The sequence below is a fragment of the Xenopus laevis genome, chromosome 5S (genome assembly GCF_017654675.1).
Source record: "Xenopus laevis strain J_2021 chromosome 5S, Xenopus_laevis_v10.1, whole genome shotgun sequence".
Classification (NCBI taxonomy): Eukaryota; Metazoa; Chordata; class Amphibia; order Anura; family Pipidae; genus Xenopus; species Xenopus laevis.
The window spans coordinates 122,785,236-122,796,571 of NC_054380.1; positions in this window are offsets into that span (position 1 = coordinate 122,785,236).

An 11,336-nucleotide genomic window follows, 5' to 3' on the forward strand; every position below is an offset into this window, starting at 1 on the left:
AGTCCCGCGACCCGACTCCCATTCGTTAGGATCCAATTGTTGGGTCCTAGGTCCCACGATCGGATCAGCCTATTGCCCACCTCAAGGTGGGCATATCGGAGAGAGATCCGCTCATTTGGCGACATCGCCGAACGAGTGGATCTCTCCGTGTATGGACACCTTTACTTGTAAATCTTCCTTTAAAAATATATATCCTCTGGAATGTTGTTCCAATCAGCATGATCTGTTCCCTTCCAGGGAGAGGTGCTAAAACAGCATTGTATGTGGGAGACCATAGATGTCGCACCCCCTCCCCCCCAGCCTCTATTCAGACTTGGTTTTTCAGTTTTAACGTATATAGCTTCAACACCTCTTTTGGACCAGTCACTCTCCAGGTCTAGAATCTGGACTTGGCAGTCTTCAAACACGTGTCCTTTACTTTTAGATGTAGGTACATGGCTGAGTTCTGACCAGAGGAGTTGATTCTTCTGTGCTGTGCCATACGCTGGTTTAATTGTTGTTTGGTTTCCCCCCCACATACAAATCGGACTCGGAGCACTGGTTGAGTGGGAGGAAAAAAAACAGTCCACGGGGTCAACATACAAATTAATGTTTCAGTACTGTTAAGAAATAAATGTTGAAACATTAAAAAAAAAAGACAATGCAAAATGTAGTAAGGATAAGGGCAACGCCATAATAAAGTGCAAAACATAAGGGGAAGCTTGAGAGGAGATGGATATATAAACGCACAAAGAATTTTACAAAATAGGAGTCAATGTAATGAGGAAGAACATTGAGAGTGTCAGAACTAGAAGGCTAACAAATAACTGAAGCTATAGATGCAGACTCATTTAAACTAGAGACAACATATTGTAGACTCAATTTCAACTTCTTTATCGCTGTAATAAAACCATACCTAGTACTTGATCCCAACTAAGAGTGAATTAGTCCTGATGGAGGCAAATCAATCTATTGGGTTTGATTAATGTTAAAATCATTTTTAGCAGACAATCCAAATTGTCCAAAAAAAAACAATTTAGGTCCTGACAAATATGGATAACCGATCCTTTATCTGTATTTCTGTTTGTGGCAAATAACTCTTAAAGCGTTGCTGGCAAGGAAAGAGTTATAATCGAATGCCACCGAAATAAGACATCTCCCCCAATAGCTCTGGTTACATCATGGACATTTCCTTCTTTCCCTCCCTTCATCCCTAATTATCCTGTAAAGCAGCTGAAACGTTTTAAACTGGGAGCTGTTTACAGATAACACTTTTGTGTCTTTTGAGTTTGAACAGTGAAGGCATCTTCTTCAATTAACATCTGTCAGCCTTCTTTAGACAGCAGCAATGAGGTTCTTGTGTAAGGCAAGTCAGATGGCAGTTGCAGCCTTGGATTTCCGGGAAAATACAAGGTAGGAGACTTTCACCCTCTCACTTCAGTAACCTCTCTTGCTGAACTTGCTGAATTCTATCACAAATTGGACTGCGAGGAATGGGTCTCATTAAACTACAGCGAACCCGAACTAAGAAAATAATTGTTTGTCCGTTATGTTGGAATAATTTCCTCTTCCCAAAGCTACATGCAAAAGAAAGAAGTAATAAAATCATTTGGGGATTTTGCTTTTTTTTTCTGGCTGGTCTTATGTATAATCAGTTATTTCTATATTTGCAGCAGTGTTTAAGATTTTTGTGATTATTGCAAAAACGAGTGAAACGATGATTAGCTAGGAGCTCTTGATAGAGAAGTGTAACCCATTAGGGACAACTACAAAAGTAATTTGTTTTTATCTGAAAAAGGCACGTAGGAACATTTGCAGAAATAGTTCCATAACTGAATCTGTTACGTCTCTATAATTATTTAGAAAAATCGAGTTATCTGATTCTTTCTACTCTTAGTCCATAACATTATGTTGTTATTATTAACATTATTATATATATTATATTATAACATTCCAATATATATATATTATATATATTCCAATATATTCTGCAGCTTCATCAAACATAAAAATTACATGCATGTACTGTACATTGGATTTAAAGGAGAAGGAAAGGCATCCTGCACTTGGGGGTGCCAAATGTTAGGCACCCCCAAGTGAATGTATTGACTTACCTGAAACCCCAGGTTGGTGCTCCTATCAGCAGAAAACTGCACCCGGGGTTATACCAGTGAGCACCACGGAGACATCTTCTTCCGTCTTCCTCTTTCCTTTGAGCGGCTAGAACGAAAAGCCAAACATTAACTAAAGAGTCGGCTATTTCGTTCAACTGCACATGCGTTTGCTCCGGGGGAAATTTGAAAGAAGAAGCTGGAAGAGGATCGCTTTGTGGTGCTCACTGAAATAACCCTGTGTTTCAGTTATGTCAATACAATCACTTTGGCGTGCCTAACATTTGGCAAGGGTACGATGCCTTTCCTTCTCCTTTAAAATATTTTCAATGAAAAAATTAAGGCTGGAGTAAGAGTGAGGGCCATGGTAATGAAGGGAGAATTGGTTGGGGGCATAACCTAAAACGAGGTCTTTAAACCGGTAGCCCGACAGCCTTCTGATGTTGGTGGGAGGGTGGAGAGTTTCAGTCCAACAACACCTGGACACTAGGTTACAGGCTGAATATACCTTATGTCAGTGAGGTAAGTTGCTCACCAACCCTTGGATGTTGCTCCCAGTGGCCTCAAAGCAGGTGCATATTTTATAATTCCAGGCTTGGCATAAAAATCATGTGTATTGCCAAACAGAGCCTTCTGTAGCTGACAGTCCACATAGGGGCTACCAAATAGCCAGTCATAGCTCTTATTTGGCACCGCAGGAAGTTTTTGCATGCCTGTGTTGCTCCCCAGCTCTTTTTATTTTTGAATGTGGCTCACGGGTAAAAAAAAAATAAAGTTGGGGACCCCTACCTTATGTATCTATTGAAAACTATTATACTCTATAATATGTCCTCTATGGTACATTTCCACCCTACAGTTCTCCACTGATGTCCGGACCAATGCTCTTTATACCCCACAATAATAGCACTGAGAACATAAAATTGAAACCATCGCTCGTTGTAGGGAGCTCTCTGTACAATTCTAATTGTTGATTAAACAACAAAGTACATTTTACCATTTTTTTTGTGTCACTTTTTCCACTGGAGGGTGCTCTATGGATTTAATATATTATTACTACTGGGGCAGCTCCTTCCCATACTGTAAGCACAAATGTGCGGATGAATAAAGGTTATTGTTAAGGTCATAACATGAGTAAATTATCAATGGAATGGAGATACAATATTTACTATGTTAATAACAGGGGTTAAAGGACCAGTAACATCAATTTTTTTGGTTTAAAAAATTCGTTAGTATACATTGGAAAAAAAAAAACACCAAGACAAATGAAACTTTAAAATCACAAAGCCTTAATTAAGAAATAACTTACCAAAACTCCGCTTGTGCTCCTCTTCAGAAAAGGCGATTGGGCGATCAATTGAGCGCCGCATGATGGATCATCGCCCTGCCGCCTTTTCTGAAGAGGAGCGCAAGCAGAGTTTCGGTAAGTTATTTCTTAACTAAGGCTTTGCAATTTTAAAGTTTCATTGTATACTAACAATTTTTTAAAATTTTTTTTTTGATGTTAATGGTCCTTTAAGCATTGCAGTGTTAATCTTACTCTATAGGGGGCATGTGCAAGGCCTCTCTGTCAGTCACATACACAACCTATAGCAATAAGTGATTGGTGCAGGACTGTACAAGGGTCAGACTAATTGCAATTGACCATTTACAGGCAGAACCGTGGCAAAATATACATCTGGTTACTATTTTAAACCTCTTTATTTCACAAATAATAACCTTTAAAAGAGGAAAAAAGCAGTTTTTGGGAACATCAGGACAAAATTTTCATGTAAAATCCAGGAAAACGTTACTTAAAATCAGGGAAATGCACCCATTGAAATTAGGGATGCAACAAATCCACTATTTTTGATTTGGCCTAACCCCTGAATCCTAATCAAAAGATTTGGCTGAATACTGAACCGAATCCTAATTTGCATATGCAAATTAGGGATGGGAAGGGGAAGACATTTTGTACTTCCTTGTTTTGTGACAAAAAGTTGTGTGATTTCCCTCCCCACCCTAATTTGCATATGCAAATTAGGATTCTGATTCAGTTCGGCCAGGCAGAAGGATTCGTCTGAATCCTGCTGAAAATGGCCGAATCCCGAACCGAATCCTGGATTCGGTACATCCCTAATTGAAATACATAATAAATTGGTGGGACCATAAATAAAAAATGTAGAATTCAGGAAAACTTAAAATCATGGTACTTATAATCAAAATTTCGCTGTATATTTTCCCCTCTGCGTCATCTTGAAAATCATGTGATTGTGACACTGTATGGTGCGTGTATGTGAGTGCTGGGGTTGTAGATTTCACTGTTGGCAAATATCAAGTTTTCTATGTGGTGCATTTGTGGTTATTTTGTTGAAGCAACAAGTGTGGAAAACTTCTATGGAATTGTAAGGATGTTGTCCTGGAGTTCTTTCCTGCACTAAATCAGCCTACAACTATGTGAGTGATCACATGACTTTCTCATAAACTTTTGTACTCCTGTTAAGAAGTTGTCCACACATCCAGCCCAGCTATGGCAATATGAAGCTCCTGACATTTTTTGCTCCTCCTAGTAATGTTGTACATGGCACAACCCTCTGTAAACAGTCAACTCTACATACCATGGGTCTCCATCAAGTGTCAAGTCAACAACCCAATTATAAAAGACTTTTAGAATTAGTATTCACTTCAACTTTTTGCCATATGAATCCATTCCTTTTTAGCCGTACTCCAGCTATTAGCTACCAATAGTTTTTTTTTTCTAGTGGTCAGCTGTTGGTTATGGCGGATACAGTAGAAACATCTAATGAGTAGCACGTTAAAGGTGTGGTTCACCATTATTTTTGCTTTTAGTATGTTATAGAACGGTTTATTTTATGCAATTTTTTAATTGGCCTTTTTTATTATAGTTTTTGAACTGTCTTCTTACCTCATCTAAAAAACAAATACTCTGTAAAGGCTACACATTTATTGTTATTGCTACTTTTCATTGGCCATCTTTCTAGTCAGGCCCTCTCCTATTCATATTCCAGTCTCTTATTCAGATCAATACATGGTTGCTAGGGTAATTGGGATCCTGGCAAATAGATCGCTGAATTTACAAACTGGAGAGCCGCTGAATAAAAAGCTAAGTACCGTATATACTCGAGTATAAGCTGACCCGAGTATAAGCCGAGGTACCTAATTTTACCTACGAAAACTTATTGACTCTAGTATAAGCCTAGACACAACTACAGCCCTGTCTCCCAGCAGCGCACATTCTGCCAAAGCGACCCCCCCAGCGATCAACCGGACTTCTTTGCAAAGTTGATGGTGACAGAGAATTGCCAAACGGAATACTGTGTGCATTGTCCCACTGTCCCACTACCATGTGCAGAGGGTGCTGTTTGATATTGCCATCACTGTTAATTTTTCGTGTAACCAACAGAGGGCTCTGTGTGATATTGCAGTCACTGTTAATCTTTCATATAACCAACAGAGGGCACTGTGTGATATTGCAGTCACTGTTATTCTTCCATATAACCAACAGAGGGCACTGTGTGATATTGCAGTCACTGTTATTCTTCCATATAACCAACAGATGGCGCTGTGTGATATTGCAGTCACTGTTATTCTTTCATATAACCAACAGAGGGTGCTGTATGATAATGCAGTCACTGTTATTCTTTCATATAACCAACAGAGGGCGCACTGTTATTCTTTCATATAACCAACAGAGGGTGCTGTGTGATATTGCAGTCACTGTTATTCTTTAATATAACCAACAGAGGGCACACTGTTATTCTTTCATACAACCAACAGAGGGCGCTGTGTGATATTGCAGTCACTGTTAATCTTTCATATAATCAACAGAGGGCGCACTGTTATTCTTTCATACAACCAACAGATGGCGCTGTGTGATATTGCAGTCACTGTTATTCTTTCATATAACCAACAGAGGGCATTGTGGGATATTGCAGTCTCTCCCCAAGTGTACTGTTGGTATAGGAATGATTAAAAGTGACTGCAATCTCAGCTACTCGGGTCGGGTACCGCTGACCCGAGTATAAGCCGAGGTAGACTTTTTCAGCACATTTTGGATGCTGAACAACTCGGCTTATACTCGGGTATATACGGTAACTAAAAAAACTACAAATAATGAAAAATGAAAACCAATTGCAAATTGTCTCAGAAAATCACTCGCTACTAGGGATGCAACAAATCCACTATTTTGGGGTGGGAAGGGGAAAAGATTTTTTACTTCCTTGTTTTGTGACAAAAAGGTCACGCAATTTCCCTCCCTGCCCCTAATTTGCATATGCAGATTAGGATTCTGATTCAGTACGGCCGGGCAAAAGGGTTTGGCCGAATCCTGCTGAAAAAGGCCGAATCCTGGTTGAATCCCAAACCGAATCATGGATTCGATGCATCCCTACTCTATACATCAGAGGACCCCGACCACCTAGCCAGGGCCCAGAAAAGGGCCGCGGACAGTCCTGAACTGGGTTGCTGAGCCTAGCCCCAAATTAACGCATTGGATGCACAGTTGCAGCTGACCTCCCAACCCCTCCCGACCCCCCAAAACTCCCCCCTGTCCTTGCAAAAATGTTTTCCTTTACACCAGTCACTGGGCCAAAAAATGTTGGTGACCACTGCTCTACATCATACAATAAGCAAATTCAAAGGTGAACAACCACTGATTCGATAGCTTTTGCAACCTCTAAGTAATTAATGGGTAAAAATATGTTTTCCATATAGTTTTTCTCATCTCTATCGCAATTTACCATTTGCATCACAATACTTCTTCTTGTCATGAACAACAAGCTTAGCACATAAGGAATTGGCCAGATGTTGGGTAATATAGTAGAACCAGTTGCTGGTGGACCTGTGAAATATGGAAGTGTGTAAGGTTGAGATCACAAGTTACTCCAATTCTCTTCCATTAACTCAAGAATTGAGCAGAAGACATGTTGGAGAGCTTCAGTCTAAAAGCAGTCAAGAAAAGTGACAAACTTGCAAGTGCAGTAGTCGGGTCAGGTGGCAGACAGATAGATAAATTCAGTGGCAGAAGCAGGAGGAAGGAAAGCCATTAACAATCCCCATTGCAAAAACGTCCCATCCTTCTCACACTGCCTTGTTCCTATCACATAATTTATGATTATCATATTGAGACTCCATTCTCACACAGCACTATATACAGTATATCATTACCAACCACATAGTCACTATTTAAATATGAGATAATACTAATCCAACAGATTATCTCCATTCCATCACAATACTGCATCCCCACCAAACATACTTAATCTGGTCACACAGATATCTCCATTGCAGCGATATTACAGTAGCATTGTACAAGCATGGGATCCATTATCTAGAAACCAGTTATCCAGACAGCCCTTGAATTACTGAAAGGCAGTCTCCAATAGACTCCATTTTATATATAATAATACAACTTTTTATAAATGGTTTCCTTTTTCTCTATAATAATAAAACAGTAGCTTGTACTAAGATATAATTAATCCTTATTGGAAGGTAAATCAGCATATTGGGTTTATATAATGTTTACATGATTTTCTAGTGGACTTAAAGGGGACCTGTCATCCAGACACAAAAAGCTGTACAATATAAGTCCTTTTAATCATGAAAACCAAATTATTTTTGTTAAATTAAAACATCCATACCTGTTATGAACTCATTTAAAACACTCAGCTGTCAATCATATATTGCCCGTCCCGTCTCTATGCCTATACTTCCTAGATGTCACTACACGCCTCACATTCCCCTTCGTCTTCAACATCTAATTTTGCAGTCAGTGCATGGGCATCAGTGCCCCATTTTGGCTCATAAACAAGATTTTGACATGATTTAAAGTTTGCCTTAATAACACAAAATGGCTGCTGCCTGCTTGATGTGATTTTGATTTCCAAGTCCAAAAGAAACAAGACTGAAATAATTTATATAGTGTGAAGTGAGGTTTATTTTGCTTGTCTTACATCATACAATAGGATTTGGAATTTTTCTTAGGATGACAGGTCCCCTTTAAGGGATGAAGATCCAAATTATGGAAAGATCCATTATCGGGCAGCCCCCAGGTCCCAAGCATTCTGGATAACAGGTCTCATACCTGTAAAGATTGCCATCACAACAATATATTATCCCTCTCACCATCCCTCCATCAATATCTACATTCTTTTTATTCATTTGTTTGATCCCATATAATATAAATAATATTCTACCACAAGGGCTTCCTACTGCTTTGGTTTTCAATGCAAGAACTTCATCCTAGGGCCCCTTCTGACACTGCTGTCCCTTGCAGTAGTCTTTTGCTATGGAGAGACTGCCTGATTGGGCACCATTCCCATTTTGGAAACACATTTACATGAATCTAAAAATGTTCTTATTTTGGCCCAATGTTTTGAGGTCAGCATCCACAGTTTGAAGAGGTGTTTGGTTCCATCTCCATGTTGTGCTTGGATTCCAACTTTTAGCTACTTAAACAACTATTTCCTGTCCTTCAGCCCTGTCTATGTAAATGTGTGGATTTAAGAATTCAGATGAAGAGTAAGCAGAGAATATGAATTTATTTGGAAGTCAGATTTGATTTTATGACCTATTAGGCATTTTAACTCTTCTCCAAGTCAGTGACATATAATAAAGTGCAGTGTGTTTCCTGCACACTCTTTGGAAAAATCATAATCGGGGGTTTTCCATATTGAAACAAAATACTTCTAGTTGACCCAATCATTTTTTTTTAAACACCTAAATATTACAAATAAAGGGATATATGCACAAAACTGGTACCATAGACAAGCCTCGGCGCTACAGTTGTTTTGTAGATTCCCTTCCATTAAACTTAGCCTAAAATCCATTAGAAACATAATTTATTTTAATTTCTCTTATGCTATATGGCAGTACTGTCCAACTGTTAACTATTATGATGTAAAAATTAGGGATGCATCAAATCCACTATTTGAGATTCGGTCAATCCCTGAATCTTTTGTGAAAGATTGGGCTGAATACCGAACCGAATCCTAATTTGCACATGCAAATTAGGTTCAGGAAAGGAAAATGTGGGAAAACAATTTTTTACTTAATTCTGGCCTGGCTGAATCCTGGATTTGGTGCATTCCCATTAAAAATAGGTTGAGTTTAGAAAGCAACCTGAGGCCCATACAAATCTTTTGTAGGACCATATCTGTCACATGTCACAACTGCTCCTGTTCATTACTGAATGTAAATGACTAGATTACATGAAGATTTTGATGTCATCCAGAGAGGATCTAACTGGCTTAAAGTAAGAACTGGGGTCATTCTCCCCGTACCCATGTGTACTCCAGCCCGAGTGCTGGCCTTCTCTCCAGGAACTAGGAGCTACGCATCTTGGGAACATCTCTATAATGATTAAGCAGAACAAACATTTTCAGAAGTTTACATTATTTTTTTAAAATCTCAAACAAGTTAATAGGATATTGCCTATCTTTATGATAGGTCTCTTAAAGAAGGGTAAACTGCTAGCTATTATTATTATAGCTACCATTGTAATCAAGGTCAGTTTTCACAATCCCCCTTAAATACCTCCTTACTACCTTAGCATTGCTTAGTTGACATAGTACTACCTAACACTAAAGATGGCCATAGACGTAGAGATCCGCCCGTTTGGTGACATCGCCAACAGAGCGGATCTCTCCCTGATATGCCCACATTGAAGTGAGTGATATCGGTTGATCCGATCGTGGGTGGTCAGATAGACGCACAGATGCGGCTGTGATCCGACTGGATTTTTTAACCTGCCCGATCGAGATCGGGCCAACACATCGAGTCATCACACCTTTGTTCTGTACTGAAGTTGTAGCTTAATAAGTGCAGGGTCGATAAACACCTTTGTTCACTACAGGTCCATAAATAGGGGCTTGTGTTGGGCATTCAGTCTGCCTGTTTTTTTTAATTGAACATCTCTGTGGACTTTGTTGTGTCTTATACCAAACAGCGTAAACACTGGAACTGAAATCACTTCTGTTTTCAGATCAATCCCACCACCTTGGTACTTCAAAGCAATGCTGTTTGGGTTGCAGTTAATTAAGTTACTGTGCCCTGGTATTCAGCTCTTCTATATATACAGAAGCAATGCAACCTGGCTCTAAAAAAATGCTAGATGCAACCTACATCTAATTTGTGACAAAACATGACGTTAATTTCAGGCAATTGCAGTAGATGCAACTCAGAGTGTGGCCACATGGTGCTGTTATGATAGGGAAAGCACAGCATTATGGGTAAAAAAAATGTAAATTAGCCTCCGAGATTGCACTTTGCACACTGAATTTAAGTTTGTACAGTAACTGTTTTAACCAATAATTCAATCAAAAACGCCAGTTATTATCCAATGATATTATTCACCTGATTTTGCTGGGGAACAAATGTTGCTTTCAATACAGGTATATTTCCATAATTTGGATCTTCATACCTTAAGTCTACTAGAAAATCATGTAAACATTAAATAAAGCCAATAGGCTGGTTTTGCTTCCAATAAGGATTAATTATACCTTAGTTGGGACAAGTAAAAGCTACTGTTTTATTATTACAGAGAAAAGGGAAATCATTTTTAAAAAGTTGGATTATTTGATTATAATGGAGTCTATGGGAGATGGACTTTCTGTAATTCTGAGCTTTCTGGATAACGGGTTCCCAGATAACGGATCCCATACCTGTATTCAATTGATAATATAACTTTAAAAGCACTGAAAACTTTTAATAGTTTTAAGATTATATTGGAAATTTGCTTAGAATTAGGTTTTATTTTATTAGACAAATGTTAATTTTAGGGTTGACTTGCCCTTTAAAGGAACAGTAACACCAAAAATGTAAGTGTTTTAAAGGGATACTGTCTTGGGAAAAAAAAATTTTTTTTTCAAAATGAATCAGTTAATATTATTATTATTAACATGTATTTATATAGCGCCAACATACTGCTGCTCCAGCAGAATTCTGCACTGAAATCCATTTCTCAAAAGAGCAAACAGATTTTTTTTATATATTTTATATTCAATTTTGAAATCTGACATGGGGCTAGACATATTGTCAATTTCCCAGCTGCCCCAAGTCATGTGACTTGTGCTCTGATAAACTTCAATCACTCTATACTGCTGTACTGCAAGTTGGAGTGATATCACCCCCTCCCTTTCCCCCCAGCAGCCAAACAAAAGAACAATGGGAAGGTAACCAGATAGCATCTCCCTAACACAAGATAACAGCTGCCTGGTAGATCTAAGAACAACACTCAATAGTAAAAACCCA